Raw genomic sequence first — 11734 nt, forward strand, 5'->3', positions numbered from 1 at the left:
TATTTTAATTAACCTAAACTAGGAAATTAACAGGGGCTGGCCCCACATGTCAACGACCCAGGGGAGGTCAAACCCCTCGTCAACAGGCCTAACACTCCGGCGCTTAGCCGCCGGCGAGGTCAGCGGTGCTCCTGTGCTTCGGGTTTGCTCTACGGGGCACCGTTCGAGGCGCCGTTGGGCTCTACGGGTAGCTGACGCAACGGCGCATCCGTTGGTGGCCGTGGTTGGGCCTGGGGTGGCCGGAGTCAACGGCGGCGAGCTCTTTTGCGGCCGCCGGAGTTCGGGTGCCGACGAAAACAACGACACGGTGCACGGGAGGATCAATGGTTAGTCTCTACGGGTGCTGCATGTGCTCACGAAGATGACAGACATATGCACTGGACCATTTGGTCACCGGAGCCTCGTCGGCGACGAGCTCGTGCGGCGACGCGTGCGGTGCTTCTGGTTACGGTCGAAGCAAAGGGCGGCAGCAAGAATGAGAGGAAGGGGGAGGGGCAGAAGCTCACGGCAAAGGCGATGAGCTAGGCGGCGCTGTCGGGGACGAACTGCTGCGGTGGTGACGGCGAAGGGATCTCCGGCGGTGGGCGGTGAAGGCGAGGTCGGAGCAGTGGCTTCGGGGCAAGCGAGCGCTCGGGGCCCGACTTGCTCGAAGGAGAAGGCAACGTCGGAGCTGCTGGACACGGTCAGGTGACGCGGAGACGACGGTGGCTACGGCTACGCCGGCGAGGTGGCAGCGGCTGCGTCGGCCATTGTGGAGAGAGGCGAGGGAGAGGTGCAGGGGGCGAATGGGGGTGTCCAGGGGCTCAGGGGCGCGACGTGGAGGTCGTCCAGCTCATCCACGGGCGAGGCGGCAAGCAGGTGGCGCCGTGGCGAGCTCGCGCACGCCGGCGTCACCTCCCTGCCTGCTCTGGCGGGAGCAAGCAGCTGACTGGCCATGGCCAGCACAGTGCTGGGCCGCCAGGTGGGCTGCCAGGTAAGTTTCCCTCTCTGCTTTCTGTTTTTCTTTTTATTTGTTTCTGTTCTGTGTTTTGAAATAGTAGAAATACTATTCCATTTAGGAAAAACCTGAAAATATTCAGAGGCACATTTGAAAATATTCTCAACAGCCTAAAAATACCTTCAAGATTATTTGGGCATTTTAAAATATTTATAGGATTTAAATTGCCCAAATGCAAATACTTATGGCTTGGTGCAAAATCCAGAATAGCCTCCAAAAATATGAAACCATTTTTTGCAGAGGGTTTAGCCAGGACTAAAGATGGTGAACATTTATGGAGGGCATTTCAGGTTCATTGAAAAGGATTTTAGTAAACCCTAGTTGTGTTCGGGGGGGTGCTGGGGGTTTCTGGCATCCCCATTTCAAATTTCTCTGAAAAGTAGACATGATGCAACACTCTAATGCATGAACTAGCTAGGATGTGACAACTCACCCCCACTCAAAAGAATCTCGTCCCGAGATTTAGGATCCGTTGGGAAGAAGGTGGGGTACTCAAGTCGAAGACGATCCTCCCATTCCCATGTAGCTTCTTTCTCGGAATGGTGTGACCATTGAACCTTGAGAAACTTGATGTTTTGGCGTCGAGTGGTACGCTCGGCTTGATCAAGGATTCGAACGGGATATTCCCGATATGTGAGTTTATCTTGGAGATCAAGCGTTTCGTGGTCCACTCCATGGATAGGTTCCGAGAAGCAACGCCTGAGTTGAGAAACGTGGAAGACGTCATGAACCTTGGAAAGATGCGGAGGTAGTTCCAACCGGTAGGCAACTTCTCCTCGCTTGGCAAGAATGCGAAAGGGTGCAATGTAACGAGGAGCCAATTTGCCTTTGATACCGAATCGATGGGTTCCCTTTAAAGGAGTAACCCGAAGGTAAGCCTTCTCGTCAACCTCAAAAGTCATAGCCTTATGTTTGCGGTCATAATGGCTCTTTTGGCGAGATTGGGCTGTTTTCAATTTCTCACGAATAATGCGAACCTGCTCCTCTGCTTCCTGAATCATATCCGGGCCAAAGAGTTGTCTTTCCCCGGTTTCTGACCAGTTAAGAGGCGTTCGACATTTTCGTCCATAGAGAACCTCGAAAGGAGCTTTGCCCAAGCTAGCTTGATAACTATTGTTATAAGCGAACTCGGCGAATGGGAGGCATTTCTCCCAATCCATGCCGAAAGAGATGATAGAAGCTCGGAGCATGTCCTCCAGAATTTGATTAACTCGTTCTACCTGACCACTTGATTGAGGGTGGAAGGCGGTGCTAAAGGTGAGACGAGTTCCCATAGCATTTTGGAAACTTTCCCAAAATCGAGAGGTGAAGAGACTTCCACGGTCTGAATTAATTTCCAATGGAACACCATGAAGAGACACTATTCGGGAGATGTATAAGTCAGCTAGCTGGCTCGCGGTTATAATCTCACGAATAGGTAGGAAGTGGGCTACTTTGGAAATACGATCGACAACAACGAAGATAGCATTATTCCCTCTCTTGGTCCTGGGAAACCCGGTAATGAAATCCATACTGACTTTATCCCATTTCCACTCAGGAATAGCCAAAGGTTGAAGGGTGCCAGCAGGCCGTTGATGCTCTGCTTTAACACGACGACAGACGTCGCAATTAGCAATGTATTGAGCAATTTCTCTCTTCATCCTAGTCCACCAAAACCTCTGGCGTAGATCTTGATACATTTTAGTACTACCGGGATGAATGGTGAGAGGAGATTCATGAGCTTCCTTAAGGATCAATCGCCTCAGGTTGCGTACCTTGGGAACCACTAGACGGTCTCCAAAGAACACAACACCTTGGTCATCAACGGAGAAACAATCCGCAACTCCTTTCTTGATGTTTCTCTTAATACGGGAGATTCCCGGATCTACCTTCTGAGCTTTGATGATCTGATCCGTAAGGGTAGGTTTCGCCACCAGGGTGGATAGGAACCCTCGAGGAATAATGTGAAGGTTAAGCTTACGAAATTCCTCGTGGAGAAGTGGTTGACTTTGTTGTAACATCAAGTTGTTACAATAAGATTTACGGCTTAGCGCATCATCCATGACGTTGGCTTTGCCCGGGGTGTAAGTTATTCCTAAGTCGTAATCTGTGATCAACTCGATCCAACGTCTTTGCCTGAGATTCAAATCCGGTTGGGTGAAAATGTATTTTAGACTTTGGTGATCGGTGAAAATCTTGCAACGATTACCGAGAAGGTAATGTCGCCATGTTTTGAGTGCATGGACTACAGCTGCAAGCTCTAGATCATGTGTGGGATAGTTATCCTCATGTGGACGCAACTGTCGGGAAGCGTAGGCAATCACATGACGATCTTGCATGAGTATGCAACCTAGTCCTTGTCGCGAGGCGTCGCAATAGATAACAAAGTCCTTAGAAAAATCTGGTGGTATGAGTACGGGAGCAGTTGTCAGGCGTCTTTTCAGTTCCTGAAAGCTGAACTCGCACTGTGGAGTCCACTCGAACTTTTTATCTTTCTTGAGGAGTTCAGTTAGAGGTTTAGCAACCTTGGAGAAATTCTCGACGAAGCGGCGACAGTAGCTCGCTAAGCCAAGGAAACTCCGAACTTGCTTGACCGATTCAGGTGGAGTCCAGTCAAGGACGGCTTGAACTCGCTCGGGATTGACAGCAATACCCTTACCAGAGATTACATGGCCTAGATAGGTCACTTCTGGCAACCAGAATTCACACTTAGAGAATTTAGCATAAAGGCGATGCTCTTGAAGTTTCGTCAATACCAGTCTTAGATGCTCGGCATGTTCTTCCTCATTCTTGGAGTAGATGAGTATATCATCGAGGTATACCACGACGAATTTATCCAAATACTCCATGAAGATCGAGTTCATTAACCGAGAGAAGGTGGCTGGAGCATTGGTTAAAACGAAAGACATGACGGTGTACTCGTATTGGCCATAACGAGTGATGAAGGCCGTTTTAGGAATGTCCCCGTTCTTGATTTTGATTTGATGGTAGCCCAACCTCAAATCCATTTTAGAGAAGACTGAGGATCCAGCGAGCTGGTCATACAGATCGTTGATCCTGGGGAGCGGATACTTGTTCTTGATAGTGACTAGGTTGACAGGTCAGTAATCTACAACCATCCGATCCGTACCATCCTTCTTCTTGACGAAGAGGACGGGGCAAGCCCACGGAGAAGAACTAGGACGGATGAAACCCTTTTTCAAGGACTCATCGAGTTGTTTCTTAAGCTCGGCTAGCTCTAGGGGTGCCATCTTATAAGGTCTTCTAGAGATTGGGACGGTTCCTGGAACAAGGTCTATCACGAACTCGACATCCCTGTCAGGTGGAATACCTGGCAGTTCTTCTGGGAAGACATCCGGGAAGTCGCGGACTACCGGAACATCTTCAAGGTCTGGAAGAGGGTTGGCATTTAATGAGTAGAGCTGACGCTTAGACACTCGGGTCAAAACATTGACTGTCTTGCCCGACGGATGGGTGAGTTGAACAGTTCTAGTAGAGCAATCAATCTTAGCATAATGAGCTGACATCCAGTCCATACCCAAGATGATGTTTATGTCCGAGGACTTGAGAGCTATTAGTGATGCAAGGAAGACCAATCTGTCGACAAGAATTTCATTTCCATGGCTTATCCTAGAGGTTTTCCATCTAGAACCAGGAGTTTGAATGTCCATGGAGGTGGGCATGTCACTAAATGTGGTGTTGTGCAATCGAGCATAGCTCTCAGAGATAAATGAATGAGATGCTCCAGTATCGAAAAGAACAGTTGTCGGATGGCAGTTAACAAGGAGCGTACCAAGGACGACGTTGGGATCCTCATGAGTTTCTTCAGCTGAAACATAGTTGACATGGCCACGTGCAGTGGTGGCTGGCTTGGCGTAGTAAGTCTTTCCTGCTGGCTTACCACGGCCAACGGACTGTCCAGGTTGATTGGGGTTGTTTCGGGGGCACTCGCGCAAATAGTGACCCGTTTCTCCACACTTGAAGCATGTCACAACATTGGGGCGTGGAGCAGCATTAGCAGCGGGGCCACCATAGACCTTGGGCGGTGCATACTGCTGGTTGGGGCGAGGCGCCTCAAAGGATGGCCTCGGAGTGAACCTAGGTGGCAGAGCAGTGTTTGGAATCCAGACCCGGCGCTTCATAGATCCGGAGCCGGATGAGGAACCAAAATCGCGAGAGTGCTTGCGTGTAGCGTCATAGTCAGTCTGACCTGTCTCAGCACTGATGGCCTTATTGACCAATTTCTGGAAAGAGGTGCACTCGTGCAGATGAAGATCACGGCGAAGCTCGGGGCTAAGTCCCTTGCGGAACCTTGCCTGCTTCTTGGCGTCGGTGGATACCTCTTCAGGAGCATAGCGTGCTAAATTTCCAAACTCACAGCTGTATGCATCCACAGTCAGTCTGCCTTGGGTGAAGTTGCAGAATTCTTCCCGCTTACGATCTATGAGACCCTCCGGAATGTGATGCTCATGGAAAGCCTCACTGAATTCAGCCCAAGTAGTGATTTGGCCGGCTGGGCGCATAGCCTCAAAGTTTTCCCACCAAAGGCTAGCAGGGCCTTCGAGGTGATAGGCAGCGTAGGTAACCTTATCAGCTTCGGCTACGTTGGCAGAACGTAGCTTATGGGTGATGCTGCAAAGCCAATCATCCGCATCGAGGGGCTCGACGGAATGGTTAAACTTCGGTGGGTACAACTTGATAAAGTCATTGATGGACACCAAGTCGTTCCTCTGATGACGTGCAGTATTCTGCTCAATTCGCTCTAACAAGCGGTTAGTCTCACGCTTGTTTCTTTCCGCCTCCAGCATGACTTCGGCCAGAGAAGGCGGTTGAGGTAGATTCTCCCCCCTAACTGCATTGGCTTCACCCTGCGCCTGGACAGCAGGGTTGTTGCGGGTGTTGACCATCCTAGGAGAAACAAGACAACGGTTTAGACAAGGATGGCTAAATCTTGGCGAGGAAATGCGGAATGTAGTGGATAACACGGAATGCAGAGATGATCATCAGTATGACATGGTAATATAGAAACTGACATATATATACCAACGGTCATACACACCATACATAGTTTAGTACAAGCCCAGGCTAGAGTACAGCTACGTTGAAAGACGATACATCTCATCAGAGGCATTCCAAGCTCCTATACATTATTTTTCTACACCTCCGGAACGTGATACACACCAAGTCGTATCCCACAAGACACGCAGGACTGTGGAGAATACAACTGTTACAATACTAGTGGAACTACCACCAACTCAGACGTCTCCGTAGTAATCTTCATAGAAGTCACCACCATGTCCTGGGAGCTGAACATGATCATCTGGAAACAGTCGGTCCTGTGGAGCTTGCGGTCCATAAGGACTCGGGTGTGGCCTTGGTCCAACAAACGGTGGCAGACGGGGTCCACGAGGAGGGGTGATGCCTCCTACATCACGCCATTCCATACAATCTGGCAGACCAGACCGCACGGGGTACAAGTCCCTCATGTCCATATACCCAGCCTGCACGGCAGGTGCAAACCGTGTCAGGGTGGCCCAGTGATCAGAACGAGCATTAAAGAGCTCCATTCGCAAGGCACGATTCTCATGGTCCTTGTCCTCAAGCATCTCGGTGGTGGTGTGGAGTAATGAATCCTCATGGGTAGGATCACAGTAAATAGCCTGATAGCACCCTTGTGCCCCAGGGAGTGATGCTGGCATATAGCGGAAGTCAGTGTTCTGAAGCAAGGCAGTTCTGGCTCGTATGATAGTCATCATTGAGTAAGCTGCGTCCTGCACGGACATCTCGATGGTAACCCCAAGTCCATAAGAGCAATGGAGGGGTTCAGTGGATCCAGAATAGGAAGGGTAAATCCTGACTGTGCAAAAATATTGGCTTTGATTAAAGTCTCGAAACTGCTCCTCGACGGTATACTCGGGATACCATCGATAGCCTGTCTCAACCATCACTCAGACCAGCATGGCCGTGTCATCAGGTACATCGAGGCACCGGGTCAGACGAACCACTTGATTCTAGGAACGGGTGGCCATCTGAAAGCACGAAATAATGCAAAGGCATTAGAATTTCTAGGAGAATTCGGACATCATAACGGCTGTAAATGCTCGGAAAAAGATTTGAGACATTCGCAACAGTTTGGAAAACCACTCAACAACATCATATCAAGGTTCTGGTTCAACCGACAACATACTAAAGGTAGTAGAAACTGAACTGAAGCATGGAACCAACAATCCTATAAGCTACCATGGATTAGTAACACGTGAACCTGATAGAGAGAAGAGAGCCTAGTCCTTAACCCACGTAGAATGAGAAGAGAATGACTCAGATCAGAGGGCATAAGGTAAAGGAGTAAAAGCGCCTTACGTTCCCTCCCACAATCAATCCCCCTACATATAACTAAAGCATTTCTAGACTCGACATCGACCAGTTTGGCTTAACGCACCTACAGGCAGTCCGGCTCTGATGCCAACGCTGTCAGGACCCCGATTCTAAGTCACACCGATCTAGCCTGTAACACCTCATATCACTTTGCGGCCTCACGCACGGTACTCCCATGGGTGTCGCCTTACCATGGCCCGGGACCGTTTGCGCCTTTTGGCTCATGTATATGACAATGTCGCTAGCATCCATATGACAGAGAACCCGGGCTGACATGGCTAGTCGTGAACCCAAAGTGGCACTAACGTATGGGGACAGGCATACATGAATCAACATCGAACGTGTTGGTCAGCAGCGTGTGAATCCGGGCTGTAGCACTGGGCTAACAGGACTCCGGGAACCCGGGCTGTAGCAGGCTAGGCAGGACTCCGGAAGTCACCGCGTGACATTTCCCCAAAGGGATAGACACAGGAACGATGTGAAACACATGCCGGCCAGTCAAGTGTCCAGAGCAGTAGTGCTGGGCTAGTAGGACTCCGGTGAACCGGGCTGTAGCGGACTACTATGGCTCAAGGAGGCACTAGACTACATTTCCCCATAAGAGAGGCTGCTAAGGATAGACAACTAGATTGTCGGATCCCACACATACCAAGCATTTCAATCATAATATGCTCGATATGTGTAAATACAACATGGCATCACAACAAAACTCTACAACTCAAAGTACTTTATTTAAAGGGCTCCGGAGAGCCTTACATAACATGTTCATACAGATAGGGGTCACATGACCCGACACTCAAGTCATACAATCATACAAGCACATGCGGAAGCAAACTTGTCTAGGTACAGACACTAGAAAGAAAGAAGGCTTGACGAAGCCTGTCTATCTACGTAGGCCCTTCACAAGCTTAGATCACCACCTGGGTGGCAAGTCACTCGTCGTTGTCGAGTTCTACATAGAACCCATCGGAAGGGGCGGTGTTGTCGTCTAAAAACAGTAATTGAAGCAACATGAGTACAAAGGTACTCAGCAAGTCTTACAACAGATCCTACTATACATGTTCATTCTCAAGAAGGTAGTGGAGCTATTGCAGCAAGCCAGCTTTGACTCTTGGCTAAGCTATCCTACGAGACACCACTTGTAAAATAGTTTTCGCACACGAGTCCACTAACCACCATCTCAATACTCCACCGTGGATCCTCCCTCGTCATCCCACGAGAGAGCCATCCGCGGTACTCACACTTATCTTGAGGCTTTTAGTAGTATCCATTTACTTTTCTATGAACTGCATAAGCGACCAAGTAGTCCTTTACCGCGGACGCGGCTATTCGAATAGTTTTATACCCTGCAGGGGTGTACTTCGTCACACACGCTCTCACCACTTACCACCGTTTACACAGTATGTACTCGGCAACCTTCAAGCGGAAGCCCAGCGAGGGTGTCGGCCACAGCCTACCTAAACACTCGAGTCTCTAGTCCAGGTTTATCGCCTATTCAGGTTCCATCCGCAGGGAGCCCGGCCGAGGTTTCCACATACGGCCCCGAACGATGTGTGCAGGGTTCCCGAGACACCAAACGGGCGACTCGGTACACCGGGCCACGAGCCTACCGCATCACAGCCCACCCCTTGGTCAGCGTTGTCCACGGCCTCCAGCTTACTACAAACACCAGAAACTACGTGCAACTCCTGGACAGAGGACAAGGGTGATTAAGAAGCCGAGGGGGTCCATTGGTTTCGGGCCCAATGCGTGGTAGTAGCTGAATCTTAAATCACACATACAGATCTCAGTTCTTAGGGACGGTCTCAATGAAACAACCCACCATGTATTCCTACATGGCCTCTCATCGATACCTTTACCAAAACGTATTCAACACCTCACTCTCATTACCGACACACGCTTTCACTCTAGTTCATCACCCTGATGAGCCAGACTTGACACGACTCTAAGCGTAGCAAGCATAGCATTGTAGGAACACAACATGGCTCAAGCAACTCCTACACATGCTAGTGGGTTTCATCTAGTTACTGTGGCAATGACAGGTCATGCAGAGGAAAGTGGGCTCAACTACCGCAACACACAGTAGTTTGAATCGCGTTGTCTTAATGCATTAAATGAGAGCAGAAGCGAGAAGATGGGTTTGTATCGAAATGATCAATGGGTTGCTTGCCTGACGGAGTGGTGGTGGAATACTGCCCTTCAGTTGGATACCCGTGAATATCCTCGGAGGCAGAACCTGCCACGAAGAACACATCGAAGCACAATCAACACCAAGCAAAGTGCAACAATATGATGCATGCATGAGACATGGCAAAATGGATGTATTGGGCTAATGCAACTAAGACCAGATGGGTTTGGACTATTTTGAATCAAAGATTCAAATTCCAAGTTCATATGTGGCCCTTATTAGTGCTTTATCTTGTTCTGCATTAAACAGCAGGTTAATTTGCTTAAACATGCATGAAACTAGTACAGATGGATAGAATGGATTTTTCTGATCATTTTTCATATATAAATCTTTTCATTCTGAGCTATAGATTATTTTCTATGATTTTTTGAAGTTTGTGATATTTTTTGGAATTTCATGTATAGAAATAATTCAAGTAATTAAATTACTTATTGCGTCAGCAGTGTGTCATGATGACGTCAGCAAGTCAACTGGGCGGTCCAGGTCAAACCTGAACGGTGGGACCCGTCTGTCAGTGTCACAGGGCTAATCCTATTTTAATTAACCTAAACTAGGAAATTAACAGGGGCTGGCCCCACATGTCAACGACCCAGGGGAGGTCAAACCCCTCGTCAACAGGCCTAACACGCCGGCAGTTAGCAGCCGGCAAGGTCAGCGGCGCTCCTGTGCTTCGGGGTTGCTCTACGGGGCACCGTTCGAGGCGCCGTTGGGCTCTACGGGTAGCTGACGCAACGGCGCGTCCGTTGGTGGCCGTGGTTGGGCCTGGGGTGCCCGGAGTCGACGGCAGCGAGCTCTTTTGCGGCCGCCGGAGTTCGGGTGCCGACGAAAACGACGACACGGTGCACGGGAGGATCAATGGTTAGTCTCTACGGGTGCTGCATGTGCTCACGAAGATGACAAACATATGCACTGGACCATTTGGTCACCGGAGCCTCGTCGGCGACGAGCTCGTGCGGTGGCGCGTGCGGTGCTTCTGCTTACGGTCGAAGCAAAGGGCGGCAGCAAGAATGAGAGGAAGGGGGAGGGGCAGAAGCTCACGGCAAAGGCGATGAGCTAGGCGACGCTGTCGGGGACGAACTGCTGCGGTGGTGACGGCGAAGGGGATCTCCGGCTGTGGGCGGTGAAGGCGAGGTCGGAGCAGTGGCTTCGGGGCAAGCGAGCGCTCAGGGCCCGACTTGCTCGAAGGAGAAGGCGACGGCGGAGCTGCTGGACACGGTCAGGTGACGCGGAGACGACGGTGGCTACGGCTACGCCGGCGAGGTGGCAGCGGCTGCATCGGCCATTGTGGAGAGAGGCGAGGGAGAGGTGCTGGGGGCGAATGGGGGTGTCCAGGGGCTCGGGGGCGCGACGTGGAGGTCGTCCAACTCGTCCACGGGCGAGGCGGCAAGCAGGTGGCGCCGTGGCGAGCTCGCGCACGCCGGCGTCACCTCTCTGCCTGCTCTGGCGGGAGCAAGCAGCTGACTGGCCATGGCCAGCACAGTGCTGGGCCGCCAGGTGGGCTGCCAGGTAAGTTTCCCTCTCTGCTTTCTGTTTTTCTTTTTATTTGTTTCTGTTCTGTGTTTTGAAATAGTAGAAATACTATTCCATTTAGGAAAAACCTGAAAATATTCAGAGGCACATTTGAAAATATTCTCAACAGCCTAAAAATACCTTCAAGATTATTTGGGCATTTTAAAATATTTATAGGATTTAAATTGCCCAAATGCAAATACTTATGGCTTGGTGCAAAATCCAGAATAGCCTCCAAAAATATGAAACCATTTTTGGCAGAGGGTTTAGCCAGGACCAAAGATGGTGAACATTTATGGAGGGCATTTCAGGTTCATTGAAAAAGATTTTAGTAAACCCTAGTTGTGTTCAGGGGGGTGCTGTGGGTTTCTGGCATCCCCATTTCAAATTTCTGTGAAAAGTAGACATGATGCAACACTCTAATGCATGAACTAGCTAGGATGTGACAAACCCTTTTTATTACTTGAATTATTGAGTACCCCTGGGACGGTTCTACCTCCTAGATATTCATTGTGATTATTTTCTTATAAGCCCTTTATGTGGTGTCGCTCAGACGCCCGACTGTGGCATGCTTGTTATTTGTTTACTTTATAAGCCTTTTATGTGGTGTCGCTCAGACGCCCGACTATGGCATGCTTGTTATTTGTTTACTTTATAAGCCCTTTATGTGGTGTCGCTCAGACGCC

This window comes from Triticum aestivum, chromosome 7D, assembly GCF_018294505.1.
Source record: "Triticum aestivum cultivar Chinese Spring chromosome 7D, IWGSC CS RefSeq v2.1, whole genome shotgun sequence".
Classification (NCBI taxonomy): domain Eukaryota; kingdom Viridiplantae; phylum Streptophyta; class Magnoliopsida; order Poales; family Poaceae; genus Triticum; species Triticum aestivum.